This window comes from Scyliorhinus canicula, chromosome 16 (assembly GCF_902713615.1).
Source record: "Scyliorhinus canicula chromosome 16, sScyCan1.1, whole genome shotgun sequence".
Lineage (NCBI taxonomy): Eukaryota > Metazoa > Chordata > Chondrichthyes > Carcharhiniformes > Scyliorhinidae > Scyliorhinus > Scyliorhinus canicula.
In genome coordinates, this window is record NC_052161.1 from 67,549,628 (window position 1) to 67,573,384 (window position 23,757).

Below are 23,757 nucleotides of genomic sequence, written 5' to 3' on the forward strand. Positions count from 1 at the left end.
TTAAGAAAATATAGTTGCACAATATGGGCACGGGTGTTGCTCGGCACTCTTCGACAGTGAACACTGTGAAATCAATTAGTAAAAGTGCAGCTGGTGGTTTTTAAAGTCATTTTCAGATCAAGTTCTCATCTTCAGAAAGAGAGATAAAACGAATCCAAGGAATTACAGATTAGTTAGCTTAATGTCAATGGTGAGAAAGGTACTCGATTATTTTGTTAAACTATGGTACGTAAACAAAATATAGAAATGGGGAATATAATTTTCAACAATCAGCATGGATTATCATAAAGTAAGCTATGTTTAGCCAACCTTAATGAATTCCTTGAAGAGGTAGTAAAAAGGGTTGAGAAAGGTAACACACCAGATGTAGTGCATGTGGAAATGTGGGCCCGTAATTTACGATTATCGGCGGAAAGCTATGGGCTGCTAATTCTGAGACAGAAATATGCACATTTACCTGCCCTCGGAAAGTGCAACGAACCTTCCTGCTCCAGCACGACAGTCTGCAGGCTCCAATGCAGTGCAGTTTCAAAGTAGCCACACCCCCTTGTGAAGCAACAAATATGGGAACCCCATTGAGGGCAGGCATTTGAACTGCAGATTTATATTGAAGAGAACTGGCAAGATGATTAACAAGTGTTTTAAAGGTATTGTTGTCTGTAAAACCTCAGACACTTTGACTAATTTATTATTTAAGACCACAAAACATAGGAGTAGAATTAGGCCTTTCGACTCATTGGGCACGATTCTCCGATGCTGCGCGGCATCGGGAAAGCCGTTGTGAACTCGGCCGAGTTTCACGACAGCGTCGGAGGCCGCATGTCGCACCCTATTCAACCCCCCCCCCCAGGGGGCTAGGAGCGGCGTTGCGAGAAACTCGGCCGCCGGGCCTTGACGCTTGTGTTAAAGCGGCACGTCGAGAATGACGCGACGGCGGCGCCTAAGTGACGTCAGCCGCGCATGCGCAGGTTGGCCAGCTCCAACCTGCACATGCGCGGCTGCCGTCTTCTCCTCCGCTGCCCTGCAAGTCATGGTGGCTTGATATTGCGGGGCAGCGGAGGGGAAAGAGTGCGTCTCCTAGAGATGCCGGCCCGATGATCGGTGGGCACCGATCGCGTGCCAGTCACCTCCTGAGCACACCCGTGGTGCTCGATCCTCCCTCCGCCCCCCACAGGCCCCACACTTAACTGTCGCGCGATGTTCACGCCGGCAGCGACTAGGTGCGGTTGGCGCCTGCGTGAACCGGTCGGGTTCATCAGGTCGCTCGGCCCATCCGGGAGAATCGCCGGTCGCCGTGAAAAACGGCGACGGCGATTCCGCGACACGCCATTTTTGGGGGGGTGGGAGAATCGCGGGGGGTGCCAGGGCGGCGTGTCGTGATTCGCCCGGCCCTCCCGCGATTCTCCCACCCGGCGTGGGGAGCAGAGAATCGCGCCCATTGAGTCTGCTCTGCCTTTCAGTCATGGCTGATATGTTTCCCATGCCCATTCTCCTGTCTTCTCCCCATAACACCTGATCCTCTTATTAACCAAGAACCTATCTAACTCTGTCTTAAAGACATTCAGTGATTTGGCCTCCACAGCCTTCTGCGGCAAAGAGTTCCACAGATTCATCACCCTCTGGCTGAAGAAATTCTTCATCTCAGTTCTTAAGGATCACCCTTCAGTTTGAGATTGTGTCCTCGGGTTTTATTTTTTCCAACTAGTGGAAACATTTTCTCCACGTCCACTCTATCTAGGCCTCTCAGTATCCTGTAAGTTTCAATAAGATCTTCCCTCATCCTTCTAAACTCCAACGAGAGTCCTCAACCGCTCCTCATATGGCAAGCACTTCATTCCAGGGATCATTATTGTGAACCTCCTCTGGACCCTTTCCAAGGCCAGCACATCCTTCTTTAAACACGGGACCCAAAAATGCTCACAATACTCCAAATGGAAGTTAAAAAAAACATAATCTTTGACCCTGGTCCCATTCTTTGCGAGATGAACAAAGGAGAAACACAAGAGAATGATTCAACCAAATTTATTTATGAAACAGTAAAACAGATCCCCCTCTTAAATTATCCCAACTGATACAGTCCCAAGGTTCTTACTACCTGAGCTGATGGACTCAGTCGAGCTGCGGGCCCAATTCTCTGAGTCTCGATTCCTCAGGGCGTTCGGTCGCGAACTTCCTTTTGTCTTTGGTCAGCCGTCCAAGGGTCCTGGTAGTGGATTTGTGTACTGTAATTCTCGTCTTGCCAGAAAGTTTTCTGCACCTCAGCCAATGAGGTCTCGTGGTGGGGGTCGCAATACCCAAAGGTGTTGCTGATTGCAACTCTGCAGGACCCCAGGAAACCAACACTAGGGGTCCATTTCTGTTTGTATTGCTCGTATGCAATCTTAATTCATATATGGTAACTGGGTGCCAGAAAGCCTAGCTTTATCTGAGCAACCCAAACCAATCGATCCATAATAATGGGGCCGATTATCTCCTGATGGGTGATTGACAGGGCAGATACAGACATGTACTGGTAGTTTGTCTGTGTTCAGTGGATTTAAACTTGGCCAAGTCAAACTCTCATGGAGTCTGTTATGGGCCAGGGTTTAGAGAACCCCAAAGTGTATCATGAAGTTCACCTGAACCACAACTTTTAATAGATTGTGGTATGGGGAGCACACGGCCCACTCTACAGGAGTGGTACAGCAGAAATGGAAAAATATTTTTTAAAGCAAAACAATGTTTATTCTATGAACTCAAGTTAAGCTTTTTAAAACACACAGTGAACATCTTAGCAACCATTAATTCAAATACAGCCCCCAAAGAATACAACACTAAGTAATCCTTTAAGCTTTCCTTTTAACATCTTAAGACACATTTTACCAGAAGCACATAAGGTTAAAGTCACTACTGTTATTAGTTTTAAATCACCAGCATCAATTTAGTCTTCATATTACATAGAGATACTCTAATACACCTTCTGGCTTTGACTGCAGCTATCCAGCTCTGAAAACGAAACTGAAACACACCCTGTAGCAAACAGCCTAAAACAAAAGTAAAACACTGACAGTCAGCCCAGCTCCTCCCACTCTCTGACATCACTGCAATAATAAACACCCATTTCTTAAAGGTACTCTCACTGCAGATAATTATATACACACCCATTTATAAACACCCATTTCATAAAGGTACTCTCACATGACAGGTCCGCCTGTGGTTCTGACTGTGATTTAATTTGAAATGTCTAATTCTTAACTTAAAGTGTCTAATTTTATCGGGTCTGAAATACAGGCCGCTGTCCATTTCACCTATGTGGAGTTTTTTCTTCTTTCTTTTATACAGGCACTGCTGTTGTTATCGGTTCTTTTAAAGTATTTTTTGATAATCAAAGATGATTATTTATAATTGAACATAGGTTTTGTTATTTGTTTTAAATTTGTGAAACTATTTGAATCTGCATTATATTGTTACATAACTTTATGTGTGCCATTCTTAAAAGTGTTCATTTGTTTTAATTTAGATTATGATCGTAAGATTTTAAATGTGCCCCAGGTCTTTTTGCTGTCACTGTCTTAGTAATAGCTGATATTTTAATAGAATCATACAAGGCCTTGGGTGACTGTCTGTGCAGATTGCACATTCTCCCTGTGTCTACAAGAGTTTCCTCCGAGTGCCCCGGTTTCCTCCAACAGTCCAAATATGTGCAGCTTCGGTGGATTAACCATGTTAAATTGCCTCAGTGTCCAGGGATGCACATCTTAAGGTCCAGGAATAGATTGGGGGAGTGGGCATAGGTAAGGCCCTCTTTCAGATGGGACGAGTGGCCTCCTTTGCACTGTAGGAATTCTATGGTTGTATTCGATGGTTCCAGGAAAGCCATGCAGGCAAGGGGAGAATGTGCAAACATTACACAGTCACGCATGGTTCGAATTGAACACGGGTCCTGGTGTTGTGAGGCAGCAGTGCTAACCAGTGTGCTGCCCTGTAACGTGTTGTAATGTTTTTGCCGTGTTTACTCCAATGATCTTATTCACTTCTAATTATCTCATAATTAAATGTTGTGTTTTGATGTTTCAGTAAAACATTTGTAGAAGCTTGTACAGTTTAATGGAAACTATTTATTAACAAAAATAATTTTAGAAATACCAGACTTTGAAACCAGTTTAAGTTTAACACGGGAACAATGACATAAAACTACCTCAACTTTCACAAATTTCTTGCAATAAAATATATTTTCTCACTTAAACACAATGGTTAATGAAATGTATTTTTCCACACAAACACAACAGTTCTGACTATTTATAAAGGGGAGGGGAGGGGAGGGGAAGAGGGGCAAGATTAGGGAGGAGAGGGAAGGGGTGAGGGAGGGTTTTGACATATCAATTAATCAATTTTCCAGGCTCAGTGTCTGAAAGCAGTGGCTGCCAGACGATCTCCAATGGTCTGTCACCTGGAGCCTGGGCTTGAACACCTGCACCAGGAGGTATGTGTGCATAAGGCTCCTCATTACCTTTCTCCAGCTCATCTGCTTTTGATGGCAAGACATCGTCCGGATGAATGCTCATTCCAATGTACAGCATACTCCAACAATCTTTGAGATTATCTCTGGTGCATACTGCAACGTACCCCCTGACCTGCCGAAAACGTGATTTCAAAACATCAATTCTCCTCTCACTACCTGAAGCATTGCCACATGTGCAGCCCAATTGTATTGTTCCTGTGCTTCATTGTTGGTCCTCCGGAATGGTGTCATAAGCCACGTTCTCAATGGGTATCCCTTATCGGCCAGTAACCATCCTTTAATTCCTGATGGTGTTGTCATGAACTCGTGTAACATTGAGCTTTCAAGGACAAATGTGTCATCGGCACTTTCCCAGTTGTTTGCATTTACAGTGAGGTCCGTCATTTGTGCATCACACAATATCATCACATATAAAGAATGGAACCCCTTCCTGTTGATGAATGAAACAGTTTCATTTTGTGATGCTTTCAATATGTGTTCCATCGACAGCTCCGATTACTTTTGGGAAACCGCAATCCTGTAGATGCGATGGACCTCGCCTTCATCTTCACAGGAGATGTGTCAAAACTAATAACCTCCGGAGCCTTACAATAATTTGCATTCATTTCCTATTAAATCAGGTCATGGCAGCATTCTGTGAAATGTTGCAAATGTCACTGAAGGACCCAGATGCAAACAAATTCAGCGTTGTCGTGAATTTCATTTCTACTGTTAAGGCAGTGCGGCAGTTAGACTTCAGCTTCAGGTCTTCCTTCAACATTTCACAATGGCATCACATTGCTTCCGCTGAAGCACAGTCTTCTGGCACACATCTCCTCTGACATTGTTTCACATGATGTCCTTTGTTTGTACACCCTTAGAGATGGGTAATTGATTTGCTTCCTCGCCAGGCAGAGATGATAGCTGACTCTTCTCTCATGATCCCTGCGCCTATGGCGAAACCTCAAAAGAAGTTCAAGGATTTTAAGAAGCCAAGCTATAAGTATGATGCCCCAGTGGAGATGAGGCATGTCTATAGATTTTGAATCTGCACTGGACTCTGCATTACCTGTCAGAGAGAAAGTTCATATTAGGTTACAGGAGGCTTGCATCCGTCAACTATGGCATTACACTTTGTTAAAGCATTTTAAGTAATCAATGATGTTTGTAAGTATGAACATTACAGCAGGGAGACTCAAACAACACAGGTTAAAATACATTGCAAAATCCAAATGTACTCCAGCTCAACTGGGAGGACAGCACGCTAAGATTAGTGTCCTTGAATAATAATAATAATAATAATCGTTTATTGTCACAAGTAGACTTCAATGAAGTTACTGTGAAAAGCCCCTAGTCGCCACGCTCCGGTGCCTGTTCAGGGCCTGTTGAAGAAGTCAATAGCACCGGTATTGAGGCCATGATCATACAAAATCAACTGAGGGGCTGTTTAGCACAGGGCTAAATCACTGGCTTTGAAAGCAGACCAAGGCAGGCCAGCAGCACGGTTCAATTCCCGTATCAGCCTCCCCGAACAGGAGCCGGATTGTGGCGACAAGGGCCTTTTCACAGTAACTTCATTTGAAGCATCCTTGTGACAATAAGCGATTTTCATTTTTCACTCTGCTGGGCCGCCCAAATGCATCGGATGTCAGAGACCCGACTGCCAAAGCAAATCTTCACTCAGCTTGAGGAAGGATCCTGAACAGGACAAGGACAAAGGAAGCTCTTCAAAGACACCTTGAAGACTTACCTCAAGAAATGGATCATAGACGTCAATGCCTGGGAGATCTTTGCTCAGATGAGACCTACTTGGAGGAATTGAAGGGACACAATTCTTCAAGAACATCCAACGGCAAGAGGAAGTCTGGAAAAGGAGCCTGAAATAGGAGTACCCATGACCTAGAGTCCAAGGACCGATCTCACTTTCTGAAAAATCCTGCCAGATTAGTGATTAAGATACAGCTCTGGGATCAGACTAATCAGCCATGCAAGGACTACAGAACCTGTGACCAGTAATACAGAGTATCTTAGGTGGACAATCATATCGCCCTCCCCGTGTCTGCGTGGATTTCCTCCGGGTCCTTCCACAAATCCTGAAAGATATTGTCATGTGAGAGTGCCTTTAAGAATTGGATGTTTAAGAAATGTACCTTTAAGAAATGAGGCTGGTCATATTACTGAAGTGATGTCACGGGGGGGGAGCTGAGCTCACTTCTGCTTTTTGGGAGTTTGAAGAAAGCTTGGGTGTGGCTGTGAGCTGCATTGCTGGTGATCTCTGCCATGAAGGACTATCTCTTAATCCTTTGGTGAAATCGGAATTGTAAAAAGGTCTCCATATTGAATATAAATCTAATGTGCTTCTGTTTGAAGGATTTGTTAAGTATGTTGGATGTGTAAAGGAACAGTTTGGAGGATTGGGTAGTGTTGTATTATTTTCGGGGTTATCTTTGAAGTAAGGGGTGTTAAGAGATCCAATGTTTATTTAAAAGGTTAGTTTGAGTTCATAGAATGAACATTGTTTTGTTTTAAAAACCACATGTCCATAATTGTAATACTACACCTGGGGAACAAGCCGTGTGCTTCAAAAGCAACAATCCATTAAAGGTGGGGGTTGGTTGAACTCCATGATACATTATTGTGGTTCTGAAAACACCTCTCCCATAACAATATGTTTGTTCGGTGAATTGAACATTCTGAATTCTCCCTCTGTGTACAGGCGCCGGAATGTGGCGACTTTTCACAGTAACTTCATTACAGTATTAATGTAAGCCTACATGTGACAATAAAGATCTACACATGTTAACGAATGATCGTCAAAGATTACATACACTCCAAATCCATTCTATCCATTATTGTTCTTTTAATAGAATAACATCCCCATGACAAACCAATGTAAAAAAAAATATTTCTGTCACTTTCTGTAACCCCAAACTCACTTTGTACCATAAGTACCTCCAGAAACTACAAAAGGTTGTGAATGTAGCCCAATCTATCACGCAAACCAGCCTCCCATCCATTGACTCAGTATACAATTCTCACTGACTCGGAAAGGCAGCCAGCATAATTAAGGACCCCATGCACCCCAGACATACTCTCTTCCACCTTCCTCCATCAGGAAAAAGATACAAAAGTTTGTGGCCACGTACCAACTTACTCAAGAACAACTTCTTCCCTGCTGCCATCAGACTTTTGAATGGACCTACCTTGTATTAAGTCGATCTTTTCTCAACACCCTTGCTATGACTGTGACATTATATTCTGCAGTCTCTCCTTCCTTCCCTATGTACGATATGCATTGTCTGCATAACATGCAAGAAACAATACTTTTCACTGCATACTAATACATGTGACAATAATAAAACAAATCAAATCAAATAACAAATCAAATCTAATTAAATAAAAGTACCCTTTTAATGGAAGTAACAGCCTCATGACCAAAGTTTTAATTAAAATTCTTCCTTTCACTTTATTTGCATATTAAACATATTTATAAATGCTGAACTCTCATAATATAAAGCTTTAACATAGCAGAAATATGGCTCCCAATGACTTCTGCCTCTGCACATAATGCTGGACCAAGGAAAAACTGTGCAAATAAATGAGTGTAAACTTACCTAATATCGGCACAAGTCAACCAAGTTGGTGCTCTCCCTGGCTTTTTAATGCATCAGGTCCAGTGCAGCGCATGAAGTCAAGCTGTAAAAAATAACAGAGAGGGAGTTTAAACATCATGTGCTTTCAGCGTGCATGTACATGCATCTGTACTTCCGGGTTGTTGTGCCTACATGAGCGGTGGACCATCAACTTAAGTCCAGGATAGAAATGGAAGTTGGGCCTTGGTGTCTGGAGTGATTGGTGTCTCTGTTGATCGTTGCTCCTCTGTTCCACAGTGGGAAGTATTACCATCATTTGAGGTCCAAACCCCATTTATAATCAGGAATTGTTTCCTCTTTCCACCTGAAAAATAGTCCACATGTTCTGGGCCTGCCCCAGACTTGTCGGGCTGTGGACATCCTTCTTCGAGGCAATGTCCAAGGTTGTGGGGGTGAGGGTGGAGCTGTGCTTGGGAGTGGCAGACTTCGGGGTATCGGACCAGCCAGAAGCACAAATGGAAAAGAAGGTCCTTGCCTTCGCATCCCTAGTCACCTGCCAGAGAATGCTGCACGACTGGTGATCAACAGCACCACCCACTGCTGCAGACTGGCTGGCAGACCTATCAGAATTTCTCCATCTGGAGAAGATTAAGTTCACCATTCGAGGGTCAGAGGATGGCTTCCACAAAGTATGGAGGTCATTCACCAAGTTTTTCCAAGACCCGTTTAAAGGGAGGGCGGAAGGGCGGGGGAGCAATACTGAAAAAGAATAATTTGTAAATTGTAACTGTTGCATCTATCTTTCACAAATGTACAGTGAAAAAATGTAAAACTTTAATAAAAATGTTTGAAAAAATATAGCTACAATTCAGTAGAAGCTAAGGAAAGTTTCTCAGTCTGGCAGAAAGTGTCCCACAAGGATTTGTATTGGGACCACTGTTGATCACACTATACACAAATGATCTGGGCTCAGGAATTGCAAGTCTCTTGTCAAAGCATTATGATTATACCAAGTTAGGAGCATAATGTGGAAGACTGCTCCTCAATACTGGAAGACATAGAAGAATTTGCAATGTGGCAAATCGCTGGCTTTTAAAGCAGACCAAGCAGGCCAGTAGCACGGTTCGATTCCCGTACCAGCCTCCCCGGACAGGCGCTGGAATGTGGCGACTAGGGGCTTTTCACAGTAACTTCATTGAAGCCTACTTGTGACAATAAGCGATTTTCATTTTTTCATTTAATAATTGACAACTGAAATTCAATATAACAAAATATGAGGTGGTTAATTTTGGCAGGAGGAATAAGGAAGCCATTTATTACTTCCAAGGTAAGAAGCTAAATGGGGCAGAGATGCCAGGAAATATGGCAAAACAGAAATAAATTGCGGCAAGTAGCAGAAGTTGTTCAGCTGCTGACAAAATAATGGATTAATTTGTAGAGGAACAAAATACAAAAACAGGAGGTGAGGTTAAACCTATATAATACCTTGATTAGACCAACAACAGCAAACTTGTATTTATTTAATGCCTTTAAACGTCTTCAACGGTGCTTCACATTAACATTGCAAAACAAACACCTGTCACCGAGCCAAGAAAGGAGATGTTGACAAAAATAGAAACTACTGGACAATCTCAGCAGGTCTGACAACATCTGTGGCGAAAGAAAGGAACTAACGTTTCAAGTCTGGATGACTCTTGCTCCAAGCTACAAAGGAGATGTTGAGGCGGACAACGAAAAGCTTGTTTTAAAAAAAAAATTAAATTTAGAGTATCCAATTATCCACCTACTCTGCACATCTTCTTGGTTTTTGGGGTGAGACTCACACAAGACACAGGAAGAATGTCCAAACTCCACATGGACAGTGACTCAAGGCCGGGATCGAACCTGGGTGCTCGGCACCGTGAGGCAGCAGTGCTTACCACTGCGCCATCGTGCCGCCTGAACAAAAAGCTTGTTTGAGGAGATTAATTTGTTGTAAAATTTAAAGTGCCCAATTCTTTTTATTTTCAATTAAGGGGCAATTTAGCGTGGCCAATCCACCTGCCCTGCACATCAGCGCTAACTATTACGCCACTATGCCGCCCCAAAGAGTTTAATTTTAGGGCGCGTCTGAAATTCGGTGCATGAGATAGAGAGGCAGAGAAGTTGAGGGAGGGAATTGCAGGACTTAGGGCTGAAGCTAAAGGAACAGCCACTATAGGCAGAGTGATTCAAATTGGAAATGCTCAAGAGGCCAAAATTAGACTTCCGGTGGCAGCTATGAGGGAGTAAGTCGCGCATTTGGTGGCTCTCGCTCCGGTCAGACTTTAAGACCTTTTTCCCTGACTTTTTTTGATCTTTTGAGCGCTGGAGTGAAAAACAATAGCACTCTAGATCTGAATCCATACAGAGTTGTATGGACTTCAGGAGCAGAATGGAGCGAAAACAGGCGAAGAAGAGGCTGAACAAAGGTGGTGTGGAAGATCAAGTGGGAGGAAAGATGGCCGATGAACGGAAAGGCTTCGCAGCACTGAAGCGAGATAATTTGGAACCGCTCCAGAAAGCGGTGGAGAGACTAGACCAGAGGCTGGACGCTCAGGATAAGAAGGTCCAGGCACTGGAGAAGACAGTGGAAGAGCAGGCGGATTTCCAAACGGTAGCGGACGCAGAAATGAGTAAGTTGAAGGATCAGCAATCAAGGTTGATGGACAAGCTGGAGGACCTGGAAAACAGGTCTCGCCGGCAAAATCTGAGAATCATTGGGCTCCCGGAGGGGGCCGAGGGAGTGGATGCCACGGCATATGTGGCAGACATGCTGCAGAAGCTGGTGGGGGATGATTTCTTCCCGCGTCCATTGGAGCTGGACAGGGCACACAGAGTGCAGGCGAGGCAGCCACGAAGGGGGTCAGGCGATGATGGTCAGGTTCCATAGGTTTGTGGACAAGGAGTGGGTTCTACAGTGGGCCAAGAGCATGAAGAGCTGTTCATGGAACAACAGTGTCCTGTGCATCTACCAGGATCTGAGCCAGGAGGTGGCCACAAGGAGGGCAGCCTACAGACAAATTAAAGAGATTGTGTTTAAAAAGGTCAAGTTCGGGCTACTTTTCCCGGCGCGTCATTGGGTCACATACCGGGAACAGCAACATTATTTTGACAACCCGGAGGATGTGATGGACTTCGCTAAGGGGCATGGACTGGTGCCGAACTGAGGACCCATGGACTCAAGTTAGAGTGTATTAAGGGATGTCTGCATTTGTTCACAGATTGCCCTTCGTGTTAGCGATGTCGTTCGGCATGTTCTTTTACTTAAAATTGGGGGTGTTCTTGTGTTTGTGTTTGCCTGTTTGAAAGTTTGAAAGTTAAAGCCAAAGTTATAGTTAAAGTTTAAGTTGTTGGGTGCTGGAGGGCTGTTCGGGTTCTCTTTGCTTTTTTTTCATCTGGGAATGTTGCTTTGTTCTTTGTTTGTTTTCTCCCTGTTTCGGTCCTAGAGTGATTGCTCAAGTAGGGCTGTTCTGGGGGGGTGCTGTTGATGGGTGGGGGGGAGGGGAGCGGGAGGACAATAGGTGTGAGACTTGGTGGCGCCGGAGTTGAGAGCCACGAGGCTAGCTGCTTTGAGCTAGTCAACGGGAGCGAGGTAGGGGGTGTGAATACAGCCAGTATATGGCAGGGGTTAGGTTACAAGGGGTTGTTGCTGGGGCGGGGGGGGGGGGGGTGAAGATGATCTGTTGACGAGGGAGGGAACTGAACCAGGTAACAGGGAAGGGGTCGGGGGTGGGTGCTGCCAAGAGGCGGACCAGGGGAGGTGCGGCACATGGGCAGGGGGTGGGCCCAATAAGGGGGGTGGCTGATCGGCGTGGGGGGCGGCGGGGTGCTCTCCAACAAGGCTGATCACCTGGAATGTTAGAGGATTAAACGGGCCGGTCAAGAGGACACCTGTGTTCGCGCACTTATGGGCTCTGAAGGCGGATGTAATGTTGTTGCAGGAGACACATTTGAAAGTGGCGGACCAGATTGGATTACGTAAGGGCTGGGTTATCCAGGTCTTCCATTTGGGGCTTGACGCTAAGACCAACGGGGTCGCGATCATGATTAACAAACGGGTTAAATTTGAGGCGGACAGCACAGTTGCGGATGGGGGTGGTAGATTTCCCATGGTCCGGGGCAAGCTTGAGGGGGTTAGGGTGGTCTAGTGAATGTCTACTCTCCAAACTGGGATGATGTAGATTTCATCAAAAGGCTGCTGGGGAAAATCCCTGACTTGGATTCGCACAAGTTGATTATGGGTGGGGACTTTAATACAGTCCTCGACCCCGACCTGGACCGGTCGTGCTCCAGAACGGGCAGGGTCCCGGCAATGGCAAGATAACTGAGAGGGTTCATGGAACAAATGGGGGGGTTAGAGCCCTGGAGAATCAGCCGGCCGACAGGGAAGGAGTTCTCGTTCTATTCACATGTTCACAAGGTTTATTCTTGTATTGACTTCTTTATTATGAGTAGGGACGTTTTGGAGGGTGTGAGGGATACAGAATACTTGGCGATCACTATTTCATCGGGTCGACCTGCTGGTCTGCAAAGAAAGTTACCAGCGCCCACAATGGAGGTTAGAGGTGGGATTGTTGGCAGAGGAGAGGGTGTGTGAGAGAGTGGGGAAATGCATGCAGGATTACCTGCATGTCAATGATACAGGGGAAGTCTCAGCAGCGGTGCTCTGGGAGGCGCTGAAGGCGGTGGTGAGAGGGGAACTGATCTCAACCCGAGCCCATAGGGACAGAACGGATAGGGCAGAGATGGACAGACTGGTGCAGGAGATGATACGGACGGATAGGGAATATGCGGACTCCCCGAGGGTAGAGCTACTTAGGGAACGACGGAGACTGCAGGCGGATCTGGGAGCGCAATCCACTGGGAAGGCCGGAGAGCAACTCAGAAAGGCCAGGGGCGTGGTGTATGAGTATGGGGAGAAAGCCAGCAGAATGCTTGCACAGCAACTTAGGAAGAGGGAGGTGGCCAGGGAGATAGGGGAGGTAGTGGATGGGGCAGGGAACCGGGTGGGAGACCCGGCAGGATTGAACAAGGTATTCAGGGACTTTTACAGTAAGCTGTATACCTCGGAACCCCCCATGGGGCCGGAGGGGATTAGACGCTGCTTAGATGGGCTGACCTTCCCAAAGGTGGGCAGGGGGATGGTAGAGGGGCTGTGGGCCCCGATTAGAGCTGAAGAAGTAATGGGGGGCCTGAAGGCCATGCAGTCGGGTAAAGCCCCGGGGCCGGACAGGTATCCAGTGGAGTTCTACAAAAAGTTTGCGTGTATACTGGGGCCAGTGCTGGTTAGGGTGTTTAACGAGGCGAGGGACAATGGGATGCTGTCCCCGACGATGTCGCAAGCCACCATCTCGCTGATATTAAAACGGGATAAGGATCCGGAGGTTTGTGGGTCCTAGAGGCCAATCTCCCTGATTAATGCAGACGCTAAACTGCTGGCCAAGATCCTGGCGTCCAGAATCGAAGACTGCGTACCGGATGCGATTGTAAAGGACCAAATGGGGTTTTATTAAGGGCAGGCAGCTGGTAGCCAATCTAAGAAGGCTACTCAATGTGATTATGATGCCCCTGGAGGACAGAGAGGTGGAGGTAGTGGTGGCAATGGATGCCGAAATGGCTTTTGACCGGGTGGAGTGGGACTATTTATGGGAGGGGCTGGGACGGTTTAGGTTTGGAGAAGGTTTTATGGACTGGGTTAGACTGCTATATCAGGCCCCGGAGGCTAGTGTAAGGACGAACAGGACGACATCTGAGTATTTTAGACTACACCGCGGGACAAGACAGGGATGCCCCCGCTCTCCACTTCTGTTTGCGTTGGCCATAGAACCGCTGGCAATTGCTCTGAGAGCGGCAAGGGGATGGAAGGGAATGGTCAGGGGGGGATAGAACACAAGGTCTCACTCTATGTGGATTACCTGCTTTTGTATGTGTCAGATCCAGTGGATGGGATGGACGGGATTATGGAAACCCTAGGGGAATTTGGCTAGTTTTCGGGCTACAAGTTGAACATGGCAAAAAGCGAGATGTTTGTGGTGCAGGCGAGGGGTCAGGAGAATAGGCTGAGGGAGCTACCATTTAGGATGGTTGGGGAAAGTTTTAGGTATCTAGGGATACAAGTGGCACGCAACTGGGGTAAGGTGCATAAGTTGAACTTGTCCAGGCTGGTGGAGCAAATGAGGAGCGAGTTTTGGAGGTGGAATGCGCTCCCGCTGTCACTAGCGGGGAGAGTACAGACGGTGAAGATGACGATCCTCCCGAGATTCCTGTTTATTTTTCAGTGTCTCCCTATTTTCATTCCGCGGTCCTTCTTCAAAAGAATCAATAAAATCATTCTGGGATCTGTTTGGGCGGGAAAGTCCCCGCAGGTAAAGAGGGGGATGCTGGAACGGAACCATAGCGAGGGGGGGCTGGCGTTGCCGAATCTCAGCAACTACTACTGGGAGGCTAACATAGCCATGATAAGGAAATGGGAGGTGGGTACGGGGCCAGTTTGGGAGCGGGTGGAGGCTGCTTCATGAAGGGGCACCAGCTTGGCAGCCCTGGTCATGGCTCCCCTGCTGCTCCCGCCGGCCAGGTGCTCCACCAGCCCGGTAGTGGTGGCGGCTCTGCGGATTTGGGGCCAATGGAGGAAGCATGCGGGGGAAGTGGGAGCGTCGGTCTGGTCCCAAATATGCGACAACCACCGATTTGTCCTGGGGAAGATGGATGGCGGGTTTCGAGCGTGGCGGACGGCAGGGGTGGGAAGGATGGGCGACTTGTTCCTGGAAGGGAGCTTCGCGAACATGAGGGCGCTGGAGGAGAAGTTCGGGCTGGCGAGGGGGAATGACGTTCGGTCCTTGCAGGTGTGGGATTTTGTACGTAGACAGGTCCCGTCCTTTCCACGCCTTCCACCAAAGGGGATCCAGGACAGGGTAGGTAGGAGAGGGGAGAGTCTCGGTTATTTATAAGGAGCTTATGGGAGCGGAGGACGCAGGGACTGAGGAACTGAAACTCAAGTGGGTGGAGGAGCTTGGTGGGGAGTTGGAGGGAGGCGTATGGGCAGAAGCTCTGAGGTGGGTAAATGCAACCGCAACATGTGCCAGGCTCGGCCTGATTCAGTTCAAGGTGGTTCCCTGGGCCCACATGACGGTGGCCCTGATGAGCATATTCTTTTGGGCTGGAGGACAAGTGTGCTAGATGTGGGGGAGGACCAGCGAACCATGTCCACATGTTCTGGGCGTGTCCATAACTCAGGGGATATAGGCTGGGATTTGCGGACGTCATATCCCGGGTACTGAAAACAAGGGTGGCGATGAGTCCAGAGGTGGCGATTTTTGGGGTGTCGGAAGACCCGGGAGTCCAAGAGGGGATAGAGGCCGACGTTGTGGCCTTTGCTTCCCTGATAGCCCGGTGACGAATACTTTTGGCCTGAAGGGACTCAAAGCCCCCAAGGACTGAAGTATGGCTGTCGGACATGGCAAGCTTTCTTGGCTTGGAAAAAAATCAAGTTCGCCTTACAAGGATCACTATCGGGGTTCGCCCGGAGGTGGCAACCATTCATTGACTTCTTCGCGGGGAACTAATCATCAGCCGGGGGGGGGGGGGGGGGGGGGGGGGTAGTTTAGTGTGGAAGAGGGGGGAAGAATAGGCGGGTCTATTTGCGTGAGAGGTACTGTTATTTGCACTATGTTTTTTGTAATTGGTATCAGCACACTAATGTGTATTGTTACTGTTTACAATGCCAAAAATACCTAAATAAAATTGTCTGTTAAAAAAAAGAGGCCAGAATTAGAGGATTGTAAATAGGTGGAGACGGGGAGTGGAATGGATATGGAGGGATTTGAAGATAAGGATAAGAATTTTAAACTTGGTGGGTAGCTTAACGAGGAGCCAATGTAGGTCAGCAAGCACAGAAGTAACATGGTGCATGGGGTGAGTTAGGACTCAGGCATCAGATTTTTGGATAATCTCTTGGCGGGATTTTCCAAAAATGGGGCTATGTCCCCACGCTCCCGGGAAAACAGGCGCGAATCACTCCCGATTTTTTTCTAGAAAGTCCCGGGTGATTCTCCGTTTATAAGGGAGCTTGCAAGGCCCCGGAGTAGTCCACGCAGCTCCTGCTGCCGATACGGGCTCCTGTATTTCCGGCCGAAGCCCTGCGTGACGTGGCGTACCCACGCAGCGGCCAGCACCGAAGAAGTAGACCACCCTCCAGATCGCTCATGCCCGCCGATCGGTTGCCCATGATCGCGGGCCTGGCCGTCGTGGCGAACCTCCCACCGCCCCCCACCAGGACGGTCACTGCAGCCGTGACTCCGAGCTCCCGCCGGGTGGAACTATGTTAGAACCATGCCGTCAGGAACTTGGCTGGGCATCTGCGGAGAATCGGCGCGGGGGCCTCTTTCAATGGCCCCCGACCGGTTCAGCGTCGACCGCGCGCAACTGGTGGCGATTCTCCGGTTTCCGGAGAATTGCGCAAAGGCGTTGTCATAATATCCACTCATATATATCATGAGATGCAGACAGGCAGTGATTGACACACAGGATAACCAATGAACACACACGTCACAGAACAACCAATCACCAGACAGGACACCACCACTATAAAGCCCACAGGGCATTAAGGCTCTCTCTCTCTCACAGGACATGGCTAGTCGCAGTGCACAGGCCAATGAACATCATCACCACGTGATAGAGAGCTAGTGTGGTCAAGCCTGTAGGAGGTTAATAGAGTGACAACCCACAGCAGATTATGTACAGCAATCAACAGGTTCAATAAAACAGTGTTGGACCATCTCCTGTGTTGGAAGCCTGTTTCTCATTTTACTGCATCCAGTTGCAGTTGATGTTAGACCAACACAGATAACACATCAGGCGTCACAGGTCAGACGCCCCATTCTGCGCCCCCAGGCCGGGCGCCATTGCGGCTCGGAGAATCCTGGCCTATGTGTTTGAAAGATAGAACATAGGAGACCAACCAAGAGTGCGTTGGCAAAGTCAAACCTAGAGTTAACAAAGGTACACGTGAGAGTTTCAGCAGTAAATGGGTAGAGGAAGAAGTGGAGTTGGGCAATGTTCTGAAGTGGCAGCTCACCTTGGGACCAAGTATGACACCAAGATTGCAAACAATCTGATTTTCTCTCAGACCATTGCCAGGCAGAGAGCTGGGATTGGCTGGGAATGGATTTCTGGGCGGGACTGAAAACAATGGCTTCGGTCTTTCCAATATTTAGGAGATAATCCACTGCTGGATAGGATAATCAGACAATTAGCCTGACAATTTAGAGACAGGGGCCCAAACATTCAATCCTCGCTCGCGGCTGGAATTTTCGGCTACCACTGAAGGTGAATGGAATTTTTCTGGAACGCCAACTCTTCCGTACTTGCTCACAGCAGATCTGGTCACGGACAAGACCGGAGAATCCCACTGAGAGAATGAGTCAACAGAAATGATAGTGAGTTAGAGCTGGGCATCATCAGCAAACATCTCAAAATTGACGTGTTTTTGGATGATGTTGTTGAGAGGCAGGCTGCTCTTGTGAAGTGCTTCCCCAAGTGCTGCAGCACAGGTTGTGGATGGCTACTGGTGTCTAATTGAGGAGACCTCAAATGGCCTCAAAGAGTATACTCGAGCATTTCTAGATTTGGAAAGCCAGCTGACAGGCAACTGCAAGGGCACTGACAGATTGGGTGGAATCTTGAGGCCATTCTCTGACGGTCCCACCGTCGGCGGGGGGTGCACAGAACGGGAAACCCCGTTGACAGCGGCGGGATCACAAGGTCCTGCCAGCAGCCAATAACGGGCTGCCTCCGACACCACGAAGCACGCAGCTGGGTAGAAAAATCCTACCCAGTGTCAATGGTGAGAGCAGGAATGTTGCGAACCTTAGTTAGGGCAGCAGGCTCATGTTCCATGGAATCCCTGCCCGGTTCCCAGTTTGCAACTTCAGCAATACTGCTGATGTGTTGGATAACAGATTTGTGGCCAACTGTAATGCTCTCAAATTCCCATTGAACATAGGCGTTCTAAAACCATAACAGCATTTCACTAATTTCAGCTGGCAAGGCAGCAATCTGCCCTTCCACTCTGACCCGTGATGGAAATATTTGTGCTGCAATGGAAGCTGTGGTATTCGCCATCAAATGTTGCATCATGCTGGGTCCTATAGCTGTGCTACTGGAGGTGACCACCTGTTCCCTTTTCTAACTGATGGGCTCCAAGCTCTGCAAAAAGCCCCAGGTTAAATTGGTCCTCAACTCCTCCATGATTCTTGACAGTAAGCAAAGGTGGTAGGCTTTTTAATGCATTAAGCATTCATGCTCATCAGCCTTCTATAGCCTTACCCATCGAAGACCTCATCTGCCTCCTCCAACTGACATCACCCTTCAGCAAGCTTGCATTTGCGTCAACCATTCCCCTGATCTGACTCCTATGAGCCTGCGCCTAGTGTCTCACTGTATGCAGATACTCCGGGAACTTTACTGCCTCTTTGAAATTGGGGCACCCTTTGAAAACGGCGTCCCAATATCTGTGAAACCAGACTTGCTGGTGTGTTTATGCCCTGCCTCTCCTAATGCCCGTGCAAATCACACCCCCTTCAAACAAATGATTACGTGCAGGAAGATCACAATGGGAATTGCACCAGAACAGTGATGCAGACCAAAACAAAATAAAACTGCTCTGTGCGAGAAACACCCAGACTCTGACAGGTGTGACCCTGTGTCTGTTCTAAGCTGTCTGACTGCTAGATTCTTGCTTCAAACAAAAGAACCGTCTAATCCCCAGAGCCTATCTCCATGACAATGTGGCATTCTTTCAATGGTCTCAATTGTTTTACCGTGAAGGTTACTCCTCATTCTGTAGCCCATATAAATGGTTTCCATCTCTAATGGAGTTTTATGATTTTCTTTCCCAAAATTTGTAGCTTTTAGCTTCTTCTATGGAGATAATAATAGACATCCAGGCTCTACGAAGAGGTCCAGAAATGGGCCATCCATTGTTCAATGTTTAGGCCTCCAGCTCTGACCTTGAAGGTAAGTATAGGTTAACTTTTGCTTGTAATTAACTCCACACTTATGTAAAGGAATCTTTATTTTTGTATTTTCATCAGTGCTTTTGTAAGTTAGCACAAAATGGGAATGACCACAGGTTGACTGGAGGTTGTAATGCTTGAGGAACAGAATATACCAAGTATGGATACATCAGATCCCTTGTCAAAGCAGGATGGAATCTTGCAGGGAGATATCAACAGGTCACACAGATCGGTTAAAGGTTCAGAGGGAAACAGCTGCCCTTGGCGAGCAGTAGTTTCCAAGATGAGTTTGGAGCTGAATGATGCAGCAGAGGTTTCTAGCTATGTGGTCCTGGGGTGATTGTAGCTAAGAAAAGTGTAGGGCAGTTATTAGCCCAGTCCAGATAATATGAGCAGCAGCTATTGACTCGATGAAGCTGGCAGTTGGGGCAAAGGAAAACCTTTGAGTGGTGGGGTTCTGCTCAGAGCAGCTAGGAAGCAGGAATCATGCCTGTAATTGTATGCTAGGCTGTAGCCTTATGAATCTTGTGGAATGCAGTCTCAGGAGAAGAGATTGAACAATTGGGAGGTGAGCATTTGTTGGGGCAGACTGAGTTGGGGTGGATGTTGATGAAAATCAGAGCTTGGGGCTGGATTCACCGCCCCGCTGCGCCACATTTCTGTTTCATCCCGCCGGCGGAATGCTCTGTCACGCCGGCTAGTCAATTGGGTTCTTGAGGAGGTAACAAGGAAGTTAGACAAAGGAGAACCAGTGGAGGACATTTATTTAGATTTCCAGAAGGCCTTTGACAAGGTGCTGCATAGGAGACTGTTAAATAAGTTAAGAGCCCATTGTATTAAGGGTAAGATCCTGGCGTGAATAGAGGATTAGCTGACTGGCAGAAGGCAGAGTGGAGACAAAGGGGTCTTTTTCAGGATGGCAGCCGGTGACTAATGGTGTGCCTCAGGGATCTGTGCTAGGACCACAACTTTTCACAATATACATTAATGATCTGGAAGAAGGAACTGAAGGCACTGTTCTAAGATTGCAGATGATACAAAAAATCTGCAGAGGGACAGGTAGTATTGAGGAAGCAGGCGGGCTGCAGAAGGATTTGGACAAGCTAGGAGAGTGGGCAGTGAAGTGACAAATGAAATACAATGTGGAAAAGTGTGAGGTTATGCACTTTGAAAGGATGAATTTAGGCATCGACTATTTTCAAAATGGGGAAATGCTTGTCAAATCAGAAGCACACAGGGACATGGGAGTCCTTGTTCACGATTCTCTTAAGGTTAATGTGCAAGTTCAGTCGGCAGTTAGGAAGGCAAATGCAATGTTAGCATTCGTGCCAAGAGGGCCAGAATACAAGACAAGGGATATACTTCTGAGGCTGTATAAGGCTCTGATCAGTCCCCATTTGGAGTATTATGAGTTTTGGGCCCCATATCTAACGGAGGATGTGCTGGCTCTGGAAAGGGTGATCCCTGGAATGAAGAACTTGTCGTATGAGGAACGGTTGAGGTCTCTGGGTTTGTACTCGTTTGAGTTTAGAAAGATGAGGGGGGATCTTATTGAAACTTACAGGATACTGCGATGCCTGGATAGAGGGATGTGGAGAGGATGTTTCCACTTGTGGGAGAAACTAGAACCAGAGGACACCATCTCAGACTAAAGGGACGATCCTTTAAAACAGAGATGAGGAGGAATTTCTTCAGCCAGAGGGTGGTGAATCTGTGGAACTCTGCCACAGAACGCTGTGGAGGCCAAATCATTGAGTGTTTTTAACACCGAGATAGACAGGTTCTTGATTAATAAGGGGATCAGGGGTTATGGGGAAAAGGCAGGAGAATAGGGATGAGAAAATATCAGCCATGATTGAATGGCGGAGCAGACTCGATGGGCCGAGTGGCTAATTCTTCTCCTATGTCTTATGGTCTTATGGGTTTCCATTGTGGGGCAGCCCCACGCCGTCGGAAAACCCCTGGACTGCTGGCAAAATGGAGCATCCCACCGGCGGAGAATCCAGCCCGAGATCCTCACAAGTGAGGAGCGGAATTCCCTCATGAGGAAGACTGACTTTGAACAATGTTTGTGACTCCCTGAAGACTGGGGCGTTGCTAAGAAATTTGTGAAACCTGTTCTAGTCGAGCCTGCCATTTAGCATGTATTCAGTAGTGTGTTCAAGCACAGTTTGCCTTTTAATTCATGTTTACCCCGTGTTAATTATGTATTTTAGAATTTAAGGTAGAGAGTATTGAGCTTTGTTTATTCTTGTACACGAACTAATGAACATATGAACAAGGGGCGGACTTCTCCGCTCCCGGGAAAATTCGTGAAGGCTGTCGTGAACTCGGCCGAGTTTCACGACGGCCTCGGAGGCCGCTCCTCTCACCGTATTCACCCCCACCTGGGGGGCTAGGAGCGGCGCTCTGTTATTCTTGGCCGCCGGGCCTTGACGCTTGCGTCAAGACGGCGCGCCGAGAATGACGCGACTGCGGCGCCTATGTGACGTCAGCCGCGCAGGTTGGCCGGCTGACGTCACGACGGCTGCTGGCTCAAACACGCGCATGCGCGATGGCTGTCTTCCCGTCCGCTGCCCCGCAAGACGTGGCGGCTTGATCTTGTGGGGCGGCGGAGGGGAAAGAGTGCGTCACTTTGTGACGCCGGCCCGACGATCGGTGGGCACCGATCGTGGGCCAGTCCCCTCCCGAGCACGGCCGTGGTGCTCACTCCCCTCTCCGCCCCCCACAAGCTTCAAACGGGCCTTTGGCACCCATGTTCACGACCAGGTGTGGTTGCCGCCGTCGTGAAACGGTCACGAACGGCAGCCCATCCGGGTCGGAGAATCACCGGTCACCGTGAAAAAAGGCGAGCGGCGATTCTTCCGAGCGGGGGGTGGGAGAATCGCGGGGGGGGCGCTAGGTGGGCATGAAATTAGTCACAAGGCCCTCCCGCGATTCTCCCACCTTGCGTAGGGAGCGGAGAATCGCGCCCAAGGAGTCTGCTTTGTCATTCAAGAATATTATGGTCAATCTGATTGTGGCCTCAGCTCCACATTTGGTGCCATGCCAACCGGCACCGAAGGGCCTCCGCCGGCCAGCGTGAGTTCACGCATGCACGGGAGCGCCAGCGTGTGCTGGCGTCATCCCAGCGCAAGCGCAGGGGGGTTCTTCTCCACACCAGCCATCACGGAGGTTGACAGCAGCCGGTGCAGAGGGAAAGAGTGCCCCCCAAGGCACAGACCCCCAAAAGGATCGGTGGGCCCCGACCACGGGCCAGGCCACCGTGGAGGCACCCCCCCGGGGCCAGATTCCCCTGCGTCCCCCCCCCCCCCCCCCACGAGTACTCTGCAGGCCGCCTGTGGAACCAAGTACCGCCTGTAAGGACCTGTTGTGATTTACACCGGCGGGACCGGCCACAATGGGCGGCCATCGGCCCATCGCAGGCTGGAGATTTGCCGGGGGACCACTGCCAGCGGCCGCCGACCGGCGCGGCGTGATTCCCGCCACCGGCAAAACCCCGGCGCCAGAGAATTCGGCAGCCGGCGGGGGCGGGATTCACTCCGTCCCCCGGCGATTCTGTGACCCGGCAGGGGGGTGGGGGGGGTTCTGAGAATCCCGCCCCTTATTTTAAACTGTATCCATTAGTTCTAGTCTTTCCCAGAAAAAGAAATATCCTTTCAGCCTCCACCTTGTCAAGTCGCCTCAGGGCCAGGATTATCCGATCCCGCGCCGGATCGGAGACTTGCCTGCGGGGGCACGAATCCCCCCACGCTGCTCCGAAGCTGGGCTGCCGACTCTCCGGCGACCGGAAAATCACGACCAATTTTGCCGGCGCAGTCACCACGGCGCGGTCGAGGGCCGTTGAAAGCGGCCTCCCCGGTGATCCTTCGGGCTCTACGGGCCAAGTGCCCACCGAGTTCTGACAAGTCCCGTCGTTTTCATATCGTCCTACCCGGCGGGGCGACGTCGATCTGGCTGAGGGGGCTGACCTGGTGGGGGGGGGGGGGCAGGGGGCGCAGACTCCGGGGGGCCTCCCCGGTGGCCTGGCCCACGATCGGGGGCAACTGATCGGCGGGCAGGCTCATTCGGGGGGGGGGGGGGGGGGCTGTTCCTCTGCGGCGGTCCCCTGTAGAGCTCCGCCATATTGCCCATGTGCCGGCGCTGAGACGGCCGTGACGAGCATGTGCGGACCCGCGCCGGCCATGGTGAGGCCGGCTTTCGGCGTCAGAACAGTGCACGGCACTTCGCCGCCGTTCTAGCCACTGAGGAATGGGTGAATGCCTGAGCCTGGAGGCCTGTTGACGCCGTCGACGCTTGCACCGGTTCTGACACCAGCGTCAACACTTGGATGGGATTTCGGAGAATCCTGGCCCAGATATGGGTCGGGATTCTCCCATATCCGGCGGGGTGGGGGGTCCCAGCGGGACGGAGTGGTGTGAATCCTCTGCACCTTCAGGGGCTAGGCCCGCCCCGGAGTGGTTAGCGCCCCGCCGGTCGGCGGGATAGGGGCTTGGCGCTGAAGGGCCTCCGCGAGTCGGCATACGCGCGGGAGGGCCAGCGTGTGCTGGCATTATCCCCGCACATGCACGGGAGTGTCCGTCTCCGCATCGGCCATCACGGAGGACCACAGAGGCCGATGCGGAGAAATAGAGTGCCCCCACGGCACAGG